Source organism: Anomalospiza imberbis, chromosome 23, assembly GCF_031753505.1.
Source record: "Anomalospiza imberbis isolate Cuckoo-Finch-1a 21T00152 chromosome 23, ASM3175350v1, whole genome shotgun sequence".
In the NCBI taxonomy this organism is placed as follows: Eukaryota; Metazoa; Chordata; class Aves; order Passeriformes; family Viduidae; genus Anomalospiza; species Anomalospiza imberbis.
The window spans coordinates 3,472,481-3,489,132 of NC_089703.1; the positions used below are offsets into that span (position 1 = coordinate 3,472,481).

The 16,652-nt window shown below is 45.2% G+C and overlaps 1 protein-coding gene across 1 annotated transcript in view; it reads left to right on the forward strand.

Annotated features, from left to right (window-relative positions):
* The first annotated feature begins 10,175 nt into the window (after positions 1-10,175).
* The window catches only part of PRDM2 (PR/SET domain 2), a 63,808-nt gene continuing 57,331 nt past the window's right edge, over positions 10,176-16,652 (forward strand). The window contains exon 1 of the mRNA XM_068171402.1: positions 10,176-10,261. The gene's annotated coding sequence lies outside the window, so the exon portion shown is untranslated. The remainder of the gene's footprint in view (positions 10,262-16,652) is intronic.

Genomic DNA, 16,652 nt, shown 5'->3' on the forward strand with positions numbered 1-16,652 from the left:
AACAGTTGGGCTGCAACACAAAGATCCCCATTCAATCATGGAGCTTGTTCAGCTCTTCCAGTCTTGACAAGTCAGATTTTCAGACTCTGGTAAATGCTTAACTGGCAAATGTCTTAGCAGGCAAAGGAGTGCTGCCCATTCCATGCATTTTCAAAGATGTGTTCTGTCTCCAGAAGGCAGTTGGCAAGGATGAATGATTATTGAGAGTTCAGAATCAAAACCAAAGAGTGACATGCACAAAAAAGGAGGAAAATGGAAGAAGAGAAAGTAGAGAACTGCAACACTTTCTTTTCACTAAAATTTAATTTTTGTTCACATTTCCAGCTTGAGATAAAATTGGGCTTGCCAAAAGACTTGCCAGCCTGTGAGGCTACTTCAGATGTTAACCCACATCAGTACTCAGATAAACTTTCATCAGGGAAAACAAAAAAAAAAATCTTAAAAAGGTTACGACCTTATTTTCCAATAGGAAAGGCAGTAAGAGTGATGCTGATGGAACACAGCAACAAGTCCAGTAACAGCCATGTAAAAAAGCTGGGTTTTAAGGGGATTCCACTTCCTATTGAAGTGGAATCTGTCCTATTATTCAGAGAACCCTGGGGCTTCTTTCTCCTGTGCAGAACTGGAAGCTATTGATGTTCTAAGAGTATGGATTTCATTGTATTACACAAGCCCTTTAAGTAATTTTTCTTATAATTACTGGTAATAAATTGAAGGCAATAATGACCAGCAACTGAGTTTAGTCATTGTCTAGAAGTGGATGAACCTAAATCCTTATTAAAATACTCTGTTCTTCCCTCCAGAATGACCAAACATTTTTTAACAAGGTGATTTTAAATATACTGGTGTTTATCTTAGGAAATTAGCACTGTATGTCTCATTTGAGCTGGGAAGCAACTCCATTTCCTGCCTTTATGAACTATGTTATCCTCAAATAACACATTCCTTTGAGTCCTGTGGTTATTTTGCCTCATGACATTTGATTCATCCTATACAGGAAACAGGGAAGGAATTAGCAGGTTCAGCAGGTGTGCTCAAGGGAAAAGAGATAGGAATGTCAGCTCTTCCTCATTTCCTACCCACCACAGGAATAAACCCCACAGGAGTTGAATAAGCAGCAATAACTGAGCATGGTGTAGTACATTCCAGCTTCCTTCTTGAAGGAATGTCCTCTCCTGTACATCAGGCATTGAGGCAGTTTACTGAGAAATAAGGGACAGCCCAGAGCTGTTTTCCTGCCTACATCCCTACAAACTGTTTAGACAAAGAGAACTGAGAAAAGTCCACTTCTCACCACTTAGACAGAGCTTTACATATAGGTAGTGCAAGAGATTTTGACCTAAAAGCCAGCCCTTAAAGGCAAGTTGTATATAAAAAGCACAGCTCACTTTTACAGGCTGCCTGTTATAAAGTAATGGAAGAATGTATTGATTTAAGTTGCTGTTCAAAGTTCCCTCTGAGATCCAGACCTGGACTTAGCCTGAGGAAACTACTCCTGGAACTAAGATCTGAGTCTTAGTATTAGACAAAATATTAATGAGATCATGTAAGCATACATTATTGTTAATCACCTCTCACAGGGAGGCGAAGCCTGTCACCTGTTCATTTAAACCTGGGAGGGCTAAAGTTAAAAAATATTTAACTCATAACTATGATGCTTCTCCATGAAAGCAATTTTCCTGATGAATCCTAGTTAATTTTGTCATGATCAATACTGAACTTACTAACACAATAAGCATGCTTGATTGAGAGGAAAGTAGCAATAGAATTATTGAGAAGGTAAACCATGCTTGCATTTCATGTAGAAAAGTGACCAAGAGATGCAAGAATGACTTCAGGTTCATACACCTGACAAAAAACAATGGGTAAAGAAATGCAAGAGCAGAATATTAAAATTAAAGACTCCTCACTGCAGGCTGATGTAGATGCACAATAACTGCACACTCAGTAAGCTGTACCTGAGCCCCAGCTAGTGGTGGGAATTACAGATGGCATTTTTACAGGAAAGATGAGCATGTTCATAACAGAAAAGCTTCAGATTCTTATGTATTTCCTCCTACTCATCGAGCCTGATTTCATTTTTAAAATGCTTCCAACAAAACAAAAGCTCCATATTGGTTACTCATGGTTTGCTTACACCATCTATAGTGCACCTCAGTGGTTCTGGCTGATCCAGCTGCTGGAAGTTGGAAGAAGCAGGAGTGCAGGCAATGAAATGCTTTTTCTTTTCTTGGTGCTATTTTCATCCTCTGAGCCAGCCTGTCACTACACAACTAGTAGGCAGCACAACCCAGAGCTGAAAACAATTCTTACATGTTCTTCCTTCCATGGAGTATCGCCAACATATTCTCTCAACATAAATATTTCTTGATTAAGTAAGTTTAAGTGATTAATTCAGCTAAGAAACTAATGGTCATCAATTTTCTGGACCCAATACTGTAGTGTTCAAATCAGTTTATAGAGACGGTCCTAAAATATCTGCTCCAGTTTGCAATGGAGATTATCTAGTGTCATTGATAAATTTGCATTTTAGTAAACTTTATCTTTAGCCCTGTGACACTGTTGGTGTAATTGATACAGATGAATTTTAGCCAGTTAGTGTGAGTAGTATGCAGGAAATTTCTAAGTCCATCTTAGTACAACTGCCCCATCCCTGGAAGTGCCCAATGCCAGGCTGGACAGGGCTTGGAGCAACCTGGGATAGTGGAAGGTGTCCCTATCCATGGCAGCAGGGTAGAACTGCATAATCCTTAAATTCCAATCCAGCCCATTCTATCAAGTCCTACAGAATTTACCTGCTGGACTGGAGAGCTCAGCAGCTGTCATGTTCTGGAGAGGGCAATGATCAGTTTTGGACAGGAGTCATCTCTTGTGTGAAACAGGGTAAAAGCCTTATGATCACAACCTGTGATCAAGAGGGAATAAATCAACATAACTGTCTTAACACCCCTCTCCTGTCCCATCAGATATCCTGGTTACCCTTTTGCTAAAGTCAATCAAATGGGAGTTGTGGGAAGGATCCTTTGGGGCAGGATATAGAACCCAAATATGTAAGACTAACTAGGTATGACCTATGACCAATTCCATAAAGTGGTCCTGAAAAGGGATCCCTCCACAGCTGTAGGAAAAGCAGCACTTGCGGGGCAGCAGGTGAGGAACTTTCGCACAATGTAACAGATGAGTGACAACCAAACCATACGACATTTGAGTCATGTGAAAACTTGGACATTGCTTTAAGCTTTGAAAAATTAGATGCTTGTAACAAATCCTGCGACTGCTGCAGGCTGTAGAAAGCAGAAATGAGGGCTGTGAAGGACCTTGAGGTTAGAAGGGCACACCTAAATGAGCAGGAAGGCAAAGCAGCAGGAATACTTAATGCTTGAGTCTTAAAAGTCCCATTCCCCAGGACATTTTGAGAACAACTTCCCAAAATATCTGAGCGGTTCAGCCGATTCTCTATTTTCCAAAACTGCACTTGTAGAAAAAGATGGTAATATTGCTTAAATTCAGAGCTATTAATAACCAGTTACCCGAGCAGTTCAGTCTTTCCCAGAGCCATAACATGCAGCACATTGTCTTCTATGTTTATAAGGACAAACCAGAACAGCGCAGATAAAAGAGACCTTGTCCCATTTAATGAGAGAAAAACTGGCCATACTGGTATCACTGGGGTCCACCTAATTTCAAGGCTACTTTAGAACTTCTGATTAAAAAAAAAAAAATCTTTTCTAGAAATGTTTTTTCCTGCCATGGCTCACTAAGATTTTCACACACAAGAAGATAATTCTCTCTAACCCACGAGTCACCTTAGCAGTCACCCTGATTATATTCAGTCAGAAGCCCAAGATTTACAAAAAGGTTTTTGCTAGTATTTGTCTCTCCTGTGTGCTTACACACCTCCAAGTAACCAGAAAATCTTATTCATCACTTTAGAGACAACAGCAGCAGAATTATTGATGTTTTCAGAACACAAACAATTAAATGTTCAGAACTTTAATCAAATAAAGATTTGTAGGCTTCTCTGAAAACTGAAAGTGTAAATTGAAAGTGCAGATCCCCTGGAACACCACCAGATGGTAGATATTCTCAGTATAAATGTGGGGAAAATAAGGATGACTTCTACATACAGTTGGAGAAAAGTTGTAATTTCTGTTATTTGTGATAATTTTGAGAAATCTTATACTTAACTTTGAAGGTAGAAAGGTTCATATTCTAGCTAGTTGGGTAGGTAATTTGTTCTAAGTTGTAAATTTTTCTGTTTCAGGTAAAGGGCTCTAACATGTTAAATGGGAACCTTGATTTTTCTTAAAATAACCTTCAAACTTACACAGGTGTAACTAGTCTAGCTTACTTATAAAATTAAATGTTGATACAGCTAAATTAGAATTAATTTAGTCTAATAAGTCAAAGTAGTTTAAACCTATTTGAGGTTTTCTTACTACTAAAATTAGAGGCTTCAAAACTGATTATGGTGTACCTACAAAACATTTTGTAATAGAAATGCATCCTGAGTGTTCCAGGTGGAAAAATGACTGTGTCCGGTTATTTTTCAGTCTGTTGTTGCTTGCCAAAGCTAAGCAGCACTGCAGAGGTGTTCAAATTCCCTGGCAGTGTGTGTCTTCCAGATGTGTGAAAGGTTATGTTTGTAGCTGTTTCTTGGTAATATGGTGGATTCTTTTAAAAAAGATGTGTTTTGATAGGAGTGGGCAGACAGGTGATTGGCTTGGCTACTTGCTGAGGAAATCCAGCTTCATGGAATGGAATGGGATTCCTCTGTCCTGATGCTATATGAGTACTTTTTGTGCCCAGCCTTACTGACAGTTTTAATGTTACTCATTGATGTACATAATCAAATAAATGTAGAACATTTCTGAACTTACTCTTCTCTGTAACTGTATTAATGTCCTATGGATTTAAATCGGGGGTTTTCCTCCAGGAAAATGGCAAATTCTTAACAATTCCAGGTAAAATACAGTCATAGCCTGGGAGGAATACATCTTTGACTGCATTATGAATAGAACATTCAGGGGAGAGAGAAATTAAGGGCAGACACACTGTTATGTCCTGCAGTACAAATAGAGACATCTCCCAGCAGGAGATTATGTTTTTTCCTCTCAGGTATTTCCTCAGAAATAGCACAGCAAAAAACTTGCTTTAGATGGAACAGTACAATTTATGTGCAGCACAAATGGGTCCAACCCAGCAACAGCCTGGGCCCTTCAGGGCTGTGAGGGTCAGTTCCTGCATCATCAGTGACCCAAATAATTTCCCCCCAGCCACCTCGTTGGCTTTTTTTTTTGGTTTTCAGTCACAGGTGAGAACCCTGTGGAGCTGCTTTACTGCAAAAAGATAAAAAAGACATTAAAAATAAGAGGGGGGGGAAGAGATTGGAGAACCTGTTGATTGGCAGAGGGCAGTGGATGGAGGTGGCTGGGGCATGTGGTGTGATCTAAGGGGGGTTGAGGGGATGGAGGGGATAAAGGGGGTAAAGAGGGTGAAAAGGGACAAAGGGGATGAAGGGTATGAAAGGGAGGAAGGCAGTGTTGGGGGTGAAGAGGATGAAGGGGGAGAAAGGAGTCTAAGAATGAAGGTGATGAAGGGGAGGAAGGGGGTGAAGGGAATCAATGGAGAGAAGGTGATGACGGGAACAAATGGAATGAAGGTGATGAACGGGCCCTTGTAGATGTTGGGCATGAAGGCAATGTAGAGGATGAAGGCAAAAGGGGCTGTTGGGGATGAAGGTGATGAAGGGCAGGAAGAGGCTGCTGAGGATGAGAGCAATGAGGGTGATGAAGATGATGAGGGGCAAGAAGGGGGCATTAGGGATGAGGGCAATGAGGGGGATGAGGACGACAAGGGGAATGAGGACGATGGAGGTGATGAAGGGCAGGAAGGAACCCCTTGGGGTTTGGGGATGAGGGTGATGAGGGCGATGAAGGGCAGGAAGAGGCTGTTGGGGATGAGGATGATAAAGCCGATGAGGGCGATGAAGATGAAGGGCAGGAAGGGGCTGTTGGGCATGAGGGCGATGAAGGGCAGGAAGGGGCTGCTGGGGATGAGAACGATGAAGATGAAGGGCAGGAAGGGGCTGCTGGGGATGAGGATAAAGGCGATGAGGGCGATGAAGGGCAGGAAGGGGCTGCTGGGGATGAGGATAAAGGCGATGAGGGCGATGAGGATGAAGGGCAGGAAGGGGCTGCTGGGGATGAGGATAAAGGCGATGAGGACGATGAGGATGAAGGGCAGGAAGGGGCTGCTGGGGATGAGGATAAAGGCGATGAGGGCGATGAGGATGAAGGGCAGGAAGGGGCTGCTGGGGATGAGGATAAAGGCGATGAGGGCGATGAGGATGAAGGGCAGGAAGGGGCTGCTGGGGATGAGGATAAAGGCGATGAGGGCGATGAGGATGAAGGGCAGGAAGGGGCTGCTGGGGATGAGGATAAAGGCGATGAGGATGAAGGGCAGGAAGGGGCTGCTGGGGATGAGGATAAAGGCGATGAGGGCGATGAGGATGAAGGGCAGGAAGGGGCTGCTGGGGATGAGGATAAAGGCGATGAGGACGATGAGGATGAAGGGCAGGAAGGGGCTGCTGGGGATGAGGATAAAGGCGATGAGGACGATGAGGATGAAGGGCAGGAAGGGGCTGCTGGGGATTAGGATAAAGGCGATGAGGGCGATGAGGATGAAGGGCAGGAAGGGGCTGCTGGGGATGAGGATAAAGGCGATGAGGGCGATGAGGATGAAGGGCAGGAAGGGGCTGCTGGGGATGAGGATAAAGGCGATGAGGATGAAGGGCAGGAAGGGGCTGCTGGGGATGAGGATAAAGGCGATGAGGATGAAGGGCAGGAAGGGGCTGCTGGGGATGAGGATAAAGGCGATGAGGATGAAGGGCAGGAAGGGGCTGCTGGGGATGAGGATAAAGGCGATGAGGACGATGAGGATGAAGGGCAGGAAGGGGCTGCTGGGGATGAGGATAAAGGCGATGAGGGCGATGAGGATGAAGGGCAGGAAGGGGCTGCTGGGGATGAGGATAAAGGCGATGAGGGCGATGAGGATGAAGGGCAGGAAGGGGCTGCTGGGGATGAGGATAAAGGCGATGAGGACGATGAGGATGAAGGGCAGGAAGGGGCTGCTGGGGATGAGGATAAAGGCGATGAGGGCGATGAGGATGAAGGGCAGGAAGGGGCTGCTGGGGATGAGGATAAAGGCGATGAGGACGATGAGGATGAAGGGCAGGAAGGGGCTGCTGGGGATGAGGATAAAGGCGATGAGGGCGATGAGGATGAAGGGCAGGAAGGGGCTGCTGGGGATGAGGATAAAGGCGATGAGGGCGATGAGGATGAAGGGCAGGAAGGGGCTGCTGGGGATGAGGATAAAGGCGATGAGGATGAAGGGCAGGAAGGGGCTGCTGGGGATGAGGATAAAGGCGATGAGGATGAAGGGCAGGAAGGGGCTGCTGGGGATGAGGATAAAGGCGATGAGGACGATGAGGATGAAGGGCAGGAAGGGGCTGCTGGGGATGAGGATAAAGGCGATGAGGGCGATGAAGATGAAGGGCAGGAAGGGGCTGCTGGGGATGAGGATAAAGGCGATGAGGACGATGAGGATGAAGGTCAGGAAGGGGCTGCTGGGGATGAGGATAAAGGCGATGAGGGCGATGAGGATGAAGGGCAGGAAGGGGCTGCTGGGGATGAGGATAAAGGCGATGAGGACGATGAGGATGAAGGGCAGGAAGGGGCTGCTGGGGATGAGGATAAAGGCGATGAGGACGATGAGGATGAAGGGCAGGAAGGGGCTGCTGGGGATGAGGATAAAGGCGATGAGGACGATGAGGATGAAGGGCAGGAAGGGGCTGCTGGGGATGAGGATAAAGGCGATGAGGGCGATGAGGATGAAGGGCAGGAAGGGGCTGCTGGGGATGAGGATAAAGGCGATGAGGATGAAGGGCAGGAAGGGGCTGCTGGGGATGAGGATAAAGGCGATGAGGGCGATGAGGATGAAGGGCAGGAAGGGGCTGCTGGGGATGAGGATAAAGGCGATGAGGACGATGAGGATGAAGGGCAGGAAGGGGCTGCTGGGGATGAGGATAAAGGCGATGAGGACGATGAGGATGAAGGGCAGGAAGGGGCTGCTGGGGATGAGGATAAAGGCGATGAGGGCGATGAGGATGAAGGGCAGGAAGGGGCTGCTGGGGATGAGGATAAAGGCGATGAGGGCGATGAGGATGAAGGGCAGGAAGGGGCTGCTGGGGATGAGGATAAAGGCGATGAGGACGATGAGGATGAAGGGCAGGAAGGGGCTGCTGGGGATGAGGATAAAGGCGATGAGGATGAAGGGCAGGAAGGGGCTGCTGGGGATGAGGATAAAGGCGATGAGGATGAAGGGCAGGAAGGGGCTGCTGGGGATGAGGATAAAGGCGATGAGGACGATGAGGATGAAGGGCAGGAAGGGGCTGCTGGGGATGAGGATAAAGGCGATGAGGGCGATGAGGATGAAGGGCAGGAAGGGGCTGCTGGGGATGAGGATAAAGGCGATGAGGACGATGAGGATGAAGGGCAGGAAGGGGCTGCTGGGGATGAGGATAAAGGCGATGAGGACGATGAGGATGAAGGGCAGGAAGGGGCTGCTGGGGATTAGGATAAAGGCGATGAAGATGAAGGGCAGGAAGGGGCTGCTGGGGATGAGGATAAAGGCGATGAGGGAGATGAGGATGAAGGGCAGGAAGGGGCTGCTGGGGATGAGGATAAAGGCGATGAGGACGATGAGGATGAAGGGCAGGAAGGGGCTGCTGGGGATGAGGATAAAGGCGATGAGGGCGATGAGGATGAAGGGCAGGAAGGGGCTGCTGGGGATGAGGATAAAGGCGATGAGGACGATGAGGATGAAGGGCAGGAAGGGGCTGCTGGGGATGAGGATAAAGGCGATGAGGGCGATGAGGATGAAGGGCAGGAAGGGGCTGCTGGGGATGAGGATAAAGGCGATGAGGACGATGAGGATGAAGGGCAGGAAGGGGCTGCTGGGGATGAGGATGATAAAGCCGATGAGGGCGATGAAGATGAAGGGCAGGAAGGGGCTGTTGAGCAAGAGGGGGATGAAGGGCAGGAAAGGGCTGCTGGGGATGAGAACGATGAAGATGAAGGGCAGGAAGGGGCTGTTGGGGATGAGGATAAAGGCGATGAGGGCGATGAGGATGAAGGGCAGGAAGGGGCTGCTGGGGATGAGGATAAAGGCGATGAGGACGATGAGGATGAAGGGCAGGAAGGGGCTGCTGGGGATGAGGATAAAGGCGATGAGGACGATGAGGATGAAGGGCAGGAAGGGGCTGCTGGGGATGAGGATAAAGGCGATGAGGACGATGAGGATGAAGGGCAGGAAGGGGCTGCTGGGGATGAGGATAAAGGCGATGAGGACGATGAGGATGAAGGGCAGGAAGGGGCTGCTGGGGATGAGGATAAAGGCGATGAGGGCGATGAAGGGCAGGAAGGGGCTGCTGGGGATGAGGATAAAGGCGATGAGGACGATGAGGATGAAGGGCAGGAAGGGGCTGCTGGGGATGAGGATAAAGGCGATGAGGACGATGAGGATGAAGGGCAGGAAGGGGCTGCTGGGGATGAGGATAAAGGCGATGAGGACGATGAGGATGAAGGGCAGGAAGGGGCTGCTGGGGATGAGGATAAAGGCGATGAGGACGATGAGGATGAAGGGCAGGAAGGGGCTGCTGGGGATGAGGATAAAGGCGATGAGGACGATGAGGATGAAGGGCAGGAAGGGGCTGCTGGGGATGAGGATAAAGGCGATGAAGATGAAGGGCAGGAAGGGGCTGCTGGGGATGAGGATAAAGGCGATGAGGGCGATGAGGATGAAGGGCAGGAAGGGGCTGCTGGGGATGAGGATAAAGGCGATGAGGACGATGAGGATGAAGGGCAGGAAGGGGCTGCTGGGGATGAGGATAAAGGCGATGAGGACGATGAGGATGAAGGGCAGGAAGGGGCTGCTGGGGATGAGGATAAAGGCGATGAGGATGAAGGGCAGGAAGGGGCTGCTGGGGATGAGGATAAAGGCGATGAGGATGAAGGGCAGGAAGGGGCTGCTGGGGATGAGGATAAAGGCGATGAGGGCGATGAAGGGCAGGAAGGGGCTCTGGGGGTCCCGCGGCGGGCCCTGCCCGCGGCCTCCCCCGCACGTCACTTCCGAGGCTGGAGACAAGATGGCGCCCGGACGGTGCCGGCGCTGAGGCCGCTCCGCCGCCAGCGGGGCCCGGGTGAGCGGGGCGCGCCGGGACGGGCCGGGCGCAGCCGGGACGGGCCGGGCGGGCGCGGGGCAGAGCCGGCGGCGCGGGGAGGGCGGCCCGCGCAGGCTGCCGCGGGTGCGGAGCCGCCCCGGCGTCCGCGGGGAGGCGGCGGCCGGGGGCGGGAGGGCAGCGGCGGCAGGTGCGCGACCTGTGCCCGCCGGGACGTGGGAGCGCCCCGGGGAGGGGAAGCGAGGATGGAGGATGCGAGGGAGGCCGGTTGGAGGAAGACACTTCATGACCTGGCGCGGCTTTTTCAATTTTTTAATCTTGAAAATGCTGCCTCGGCAGTGTCGGCTGGCTGCTGCCGCTGCCAGCCCGATGCTGAGAGAACTCTGCTCTTTCAAACTGTCTTCAGAAGTTCTGGCACTTCGCAGGCCCCAAAGCTCCTGCAGGTCACGTTCCGCCAAGTTGAGTGAGCAGGGCTTGAAGAAATTAACTCCAGAATTGGTTCCCTCACTGGAAATGTCCATCTGTGAATTATTCTTCTAAGTCGGAGAATAATTCATCGTGCAGTGGTACCATGGGGGAAAAATGTTTGGGGTGAGATGAAAAATATTCATGTAAGATGTTTAGAACAGCTCAAGAGATGTATCTTAAGTGCCTTTTTTTATTTGAAGGCAGAGCAGCCTGCAGAGCTGTGCTGATAACCATCTCATGGACAGGTAGCTGAAGCATTCAGTGAAGTTTCCAGTGGTTTCAAATTCATATGAAGCTGCAAAATTTCCGTTCTGAAGCAATAAAGAAAACTTTAAGTTGTTTTCAGCTGAGGAAGGAAGAGAAGGCGGTATGACTGCACCAGCTAAATGATCATTCAGTAGCAAGAGAACTATTCTTATTTCACATTTGAGTGAGCAGCAGTGGACAGCTCTAGAGAACAGCAGGGCTGCTTGTGCTTCTCATGCTGCCCCAGTTTGCTATTCCCAGGCTGTGCTCTGGACTTTGGGCATACGATTTGGATGCAAGCAAAGTCTTCTCCAGCTTATTCAAATATACTAAATAGATTAGGGTAACTGGAGATGTACAGCAGCACAGCATGCAATTATGTTCCTCACCAGGAACTGTAGGAACTGATTACAAGAAGTAATGTTTTCAAATTGAAAGAGGGGAAGTTTAGGTTAGATATATGGAAGAAATTGTTCCCCATGAGGGTGATGAGGCCCTGACACAGGGTGTCCAGAGAAGCTGTTGATGCCCCATGCCTGGAAGTGCCCAAGGCCAAGTTGGACAGGGCTTGGAGCAACCTGGGATAGTGGAAGCTGTCCCTGCCCATGGCAGGGGGTGGGACTGGATGAGCTTTAAGGTCTCTTTGAGCCCAAGCCATTCCATGATTCTGTTATTGTTGTCTTCTGACACTTACAACATTTCAGTAAAAATGATGGGCATGTTAAGAATTCAGGGCTGCTTTCCTTGGTGTAGAGATTTCCAGCTCTTCCAACTGCAGGAAAGCATAATGGTGAATCAGTGAGAGCATTGGCACTTTTCAGATGGAGATCTGTGTCACTGGTAGATGAGGGAGTGATGTTTAAGAAATAAAAGAACTTTTGGACTTGCAGAGACAGCAGTGAGAACCATGTGGAGGTACCTGTTGGTTTTCAAGGATATGGCTCCCAGGATTTGCTGGGACAGCAGTGCCTCCACAGTCCATAGCACAGACCATAAAAATAGTGGCACTTACAGCGGAACCCTAGTTGTGTTAATTAAAGGGCAAATCATCACTTTGGATAAAGTATCTTTGCTAGAAGTGCCAGGATAAGTATGGTGTTTGGAGATTCCTGAGTTGGTGCCTGTTTTATGGGAGTCCAAAGAACAACTTTCTACCAGCACAGCATGGAAGGTGGGGAAGAATGTTCAGGCACTTTTGTGCATTGGTATAACACATCCATTTCTTACTACTGAAAATTTGCTTGAGAATGGAAGAGAAGCAAAGCAGAAAGTATATAAATATATAAATAAATCTTTTTCTGTAACAACTAAAATGGCTCTGGAAGTCCATCCTGCAGTGCGGTGATGTCTCCATTCCACCGTTACACATAAAATCCTTGATCCTTAGGGATAAGCAAGTAATACAAACTGTATAAAAGGGAGATGCTGCTTACTGGGTGTCTCTCTGTTGGAAACTGAAATTCAAAGAGGTTTAGAGATGACCAGTAGTATATTCCTGCCTTGGCAAACCTGTGTAAAGTACTGTAATATCTTTGCTGTTCAACTTGTTCTCATGGAGAGGGCAGACATGATCCTGATACTTAACCCCTCAAATGACATAATTTCTTTTACCAATATGTTTTTTCTCCACTGAGAATAAGCTGAAAAAGATTTCTTCTTTGCCTCTGTATAAAACATGCTGTAGTCAAAAGTGGGAGGATGAGTCCTGTGTTGTAAAAAGAAATTACTGAAATTGTCTTTTTCACATAGAAATAAATCAGCAGTGTACTTACCTGAGAAAATTTTCGTTGGGTTTTACTGCATTTTTGAGTCAAATTAAAATGCACTCATATCTGAAGATTGGAGTGGAATTTCTGCATATTTGCACTTGTTAGAGACTTGTTATTTTCTGTTGACTTCTCTTGACTAGTTGCTGTTTAATTAATAAACTTGGGGTTTGTGTAGTGTTGGTGATTTCTTGGCTTATTATCTTGGTTACCTGAATAAGCCTTCCTGAGGTGTAGCAGTTTATTTGGTTATGTGGCAGTAAGCAAAGCCTTTTTTCTTACTGCACAATAGGTAATAGATTTTAGTGTTCAGAAAATTATTGTCTGCCTATTTTTTCTCTGCTCTTATTCAGGCAGCCTTGAGTAACTAAAAATGTCTTTGCATTTAAGTGCCTGTCCATAGAAACAGGATGCCCTACCACATGCATATTTTAAACTTTTAGAGTTAACATGAACTTTATGTTTTTAAATTGGCAAGCTTTAGTTCACCTAATTCACGGAAAATTCGTGGGTGAGAGTATTTCAGTATTGAAAACATGTAGCTGTCCTGATGTTTAAAAAATGGTCATGTGCTGCAGCTAGAAAGTAAAACAAAGCCAAGAGCTGTGCAGTATCCCAGCCTGAACCCCGGTCATTAGGAAAACAGGCCATGGAGACTTTCAAGTTGTTCCTGGTTCTCTAATGAACATGCTTTTACTGGAGCAGTGACGTAATGCATGTCCCATTTTCAGCTTCCAAAATAGGATTGATACTCTCATGCCTGGTTTTTCCTTCCTCTGAATTGGAAGCAGCATTCTCTTTCAAAATGCTTTTGGAATCTGGGATTTAAAAAACCCCCACATACAGAAATTATAAATATGGCTTATAAAACTAGAAGATAGTCTACTTAGTAAAACCTAGGAGTGCTTACTAGTCTGTTTCAGTCTGATTGAGTTGGAAAGGGATGATCTGCAATCCTGGTTTTGAATAAAATCACTTGCTTTTGTTCGCGGACTTTATTCCTAACAACATAGGTTTTCTAATGTAATACTTAAAATTCTGGAGCATAGATTCAGAAATAATGTCAAAGTACTTTTCGCTTTAAGGATTTTGTTTCAAAGACCTCAGTGTTTCCTTAAATACAGATGCCTTGTATATTCTTATATGAATAAATATAATTTGTTGGCTAAAACATAGCCTTTCAGAAAAATAATTTTTTCTGTGACTCTAAGATAAGACAATGCAGTAGGTCTCCTTTCTCTTCTTGGTTTCCCAGATGCTTTAATGTCTTAAGTATGTGTGTAGCATTTTTGTACTCATGAGATAGTAAGGAGTAGTTTAAAATCAATATGACTTGGCAATGTTTTCTGAAAATTAACTTTGAAAATTCAGGTTGCTGATGTGTGTCCTTCTTTTGGGATAGAACCTTTATTGTTCTTTTCTTAGGGCTGTCACTGAATGGTTGAAGTTCATTGTGATAAATGTTATTAATAATATCCAGGTCTTTAATAGATTAGGTTATGTTGCTGTTGAGTTTGGAGGAGAGGTTGGATGAAAATACTTGTTATGCGTATTTAATGGAGCTGCTGAGTAACTTTTTCAAAATACTAATGCAGTTGTTGACTAACTTTAAAACTGATTTAATGGGGCCATCATTGTGCCTTTAAAAGAGGACAGATTCCCCTGGTGACACATCAGAGTAGCATGGGGCTTTCTTTGGGGCTTTTCTGGGAAATCCTGTACAGGACCTGACTGTGTAGCTGGGAATCCATTAGTGCATGGAGTCAGAGCTTGTTCCTGCTTGCAGTGATGAGAGTAAAGACCTTGTTGGTACTCACTGGTTGTGCTGGGAGCTGATGTTTGGGCAGCAGTTGTAGAATTCGTTTCATATTTTCTTGAGTTTGTTGAACTTTGTGTACCAAAAGTTAAACGCCAAGTTTACTGTTACAGATAGTTCTGTTCTTACAATGTTTCCTTTTAGGTAAGAAGGAAACTAGTGGCTGCACACAAGACTGTACAGTATTAATTTTACTTGTTTTCCAATACAATTAATCTTGCTTTCCACATAGTTGAATTCACTGTTAACAAAATAAGTAATGTGGAAATGTGGAAGAGGGAAAAAAATACCAAACTGCAGGTATAAAATTTTAATACGAAGTGTGTATTTTAAATTAATAGCTTTAAAAATACTTCTTAAAGCTTTTGGTTTACTACAAATTTAATTTCTCACCTAATTCTGTTTTATGCTCAAGTGATTCCACTGGTAATTGGTAGTTGAAAGAATATAGAGTAGTGCAGTCTGTCAGGAATCTGCCTAAACTGTGTTGTATGGATGATTAACTACATCAGTTTGTTAGGGTGTGTTGTCATCTCCTAAGAAATACCATTGAGAGGTTGGGATACAACCCATTGTATAAAAGTTGAATGAAATATTTACAAAATTTGTAAAAATACCATTATTTTTGTTTCAGAAATTCTTTGTTAACTATTAGTTCTTAGCAAAGTATTTTTGAATTAGTATATGAAAAAGAAGAAAAGTGTATTTTTACCCCTCAAATGAAACAAAGTAAGAAGATTTTGTCTGCTTTTCAAATTTTTTGAGTAATTTGTTCAGTAACTGGGCTAAGAAAATTCAGCTTAGAGGAAATTTTCAGCTTGACAGAACTTTCCTTTAACTCTGCAGCCCATCACTTTATTGCTATTTACTTGTCTCAGATTCTACACATTTAGTGGGGATAGTGATGGTGTTCAGTGGTTTTTTTTTTTTTCTGTAAGAAAGTGCTTTAAATCCTTATTGTCTGTGTATATCTGGAGTTTTGGGCAAAGTGTGCAGTGTTGGAGATGACGTGTCAGAGGACTGTCAATCACCACTGTTTCCTAGACTCCTTTCCAGATTTGTGCTCAAAAGTGATCATGTGGACAGCTGAGCCTGTGGCATGGAGGGAATGATGATCTTTGCTGAGAGGGAGGAGAAAAGGTAGAAATAGGCAGGGGAGACAGTAACAACAAACTCATGCCAGCCACAGCCTGGTGCTCCTCAGGCTGTGCTCCTGTGTCCGCAAGACGTTCTGGCTTCTCTTGACTTTATGTGAGTAATTGTATAAAAATATTCTAACAGTGTATAAAACAGAGACATTTGATACTAAAAGTAAGTTTGGTTTCATACCAGGAAATTGCTTGATACCTCTCCTGCTACACAAATTATTTCATTTATAAAATGATGTTGCATTTGTCCCAATGAACAATGACTAAGATTGCTGGGTCTTTCCCTGATGTTCAGGCCTCAGCCTAAGAACAGATGTTTATGCTGACTCCAATACTGAAATCAGTTAGAAGTTAGTAATAATGCATTCCAGAAGGAATGCTTTTCTTTGGATGTGTACAAGCTGCTTGGATGGAGCTCCTTATCCCATAACTGGTCTTTGCTGGCAAACTTTAAATCCCTCGGAATCAGTTGCAAAACTGGAACTGAAATACAGATGTTCCAGCTCTTTGTTTAAATGCTCATATATTATGGAAACACTGGGACAAAAGGGTTAATTCTGGAAGAGGTGTATACAACAGAAATATCATTTCCAAGGACATTTTTCCTTTTCTTACGGATTTCTTAAGCAGGGTAGCATTTGAATGATGCTTGGCACTGTTGTCACTTTTGCACAGCATTAAGAATTCTTTCAGTGCAAAAATGAGAGGGATTATGTGAAATCTATTTGGAGCAGATTTTGCTTGAACTTATTTTAAATTAAGTGTTAGTACTTATGCAGAGTACTTAGTAAAAAAAATCAGTTGATCATTGTTATAGTAGGAAAACTAAAAACAGGGAAGAAATAGCAGTACTTGAATAAAGTGCTTTAAGTGAAGAGGGACCAGTTCACTCTCAAAAATGGGGGATGTTAATTTTTTGAAAATTCTGTATAACAATGGGTCTAAAAGTGTTTTGGGCCTAATTTGCA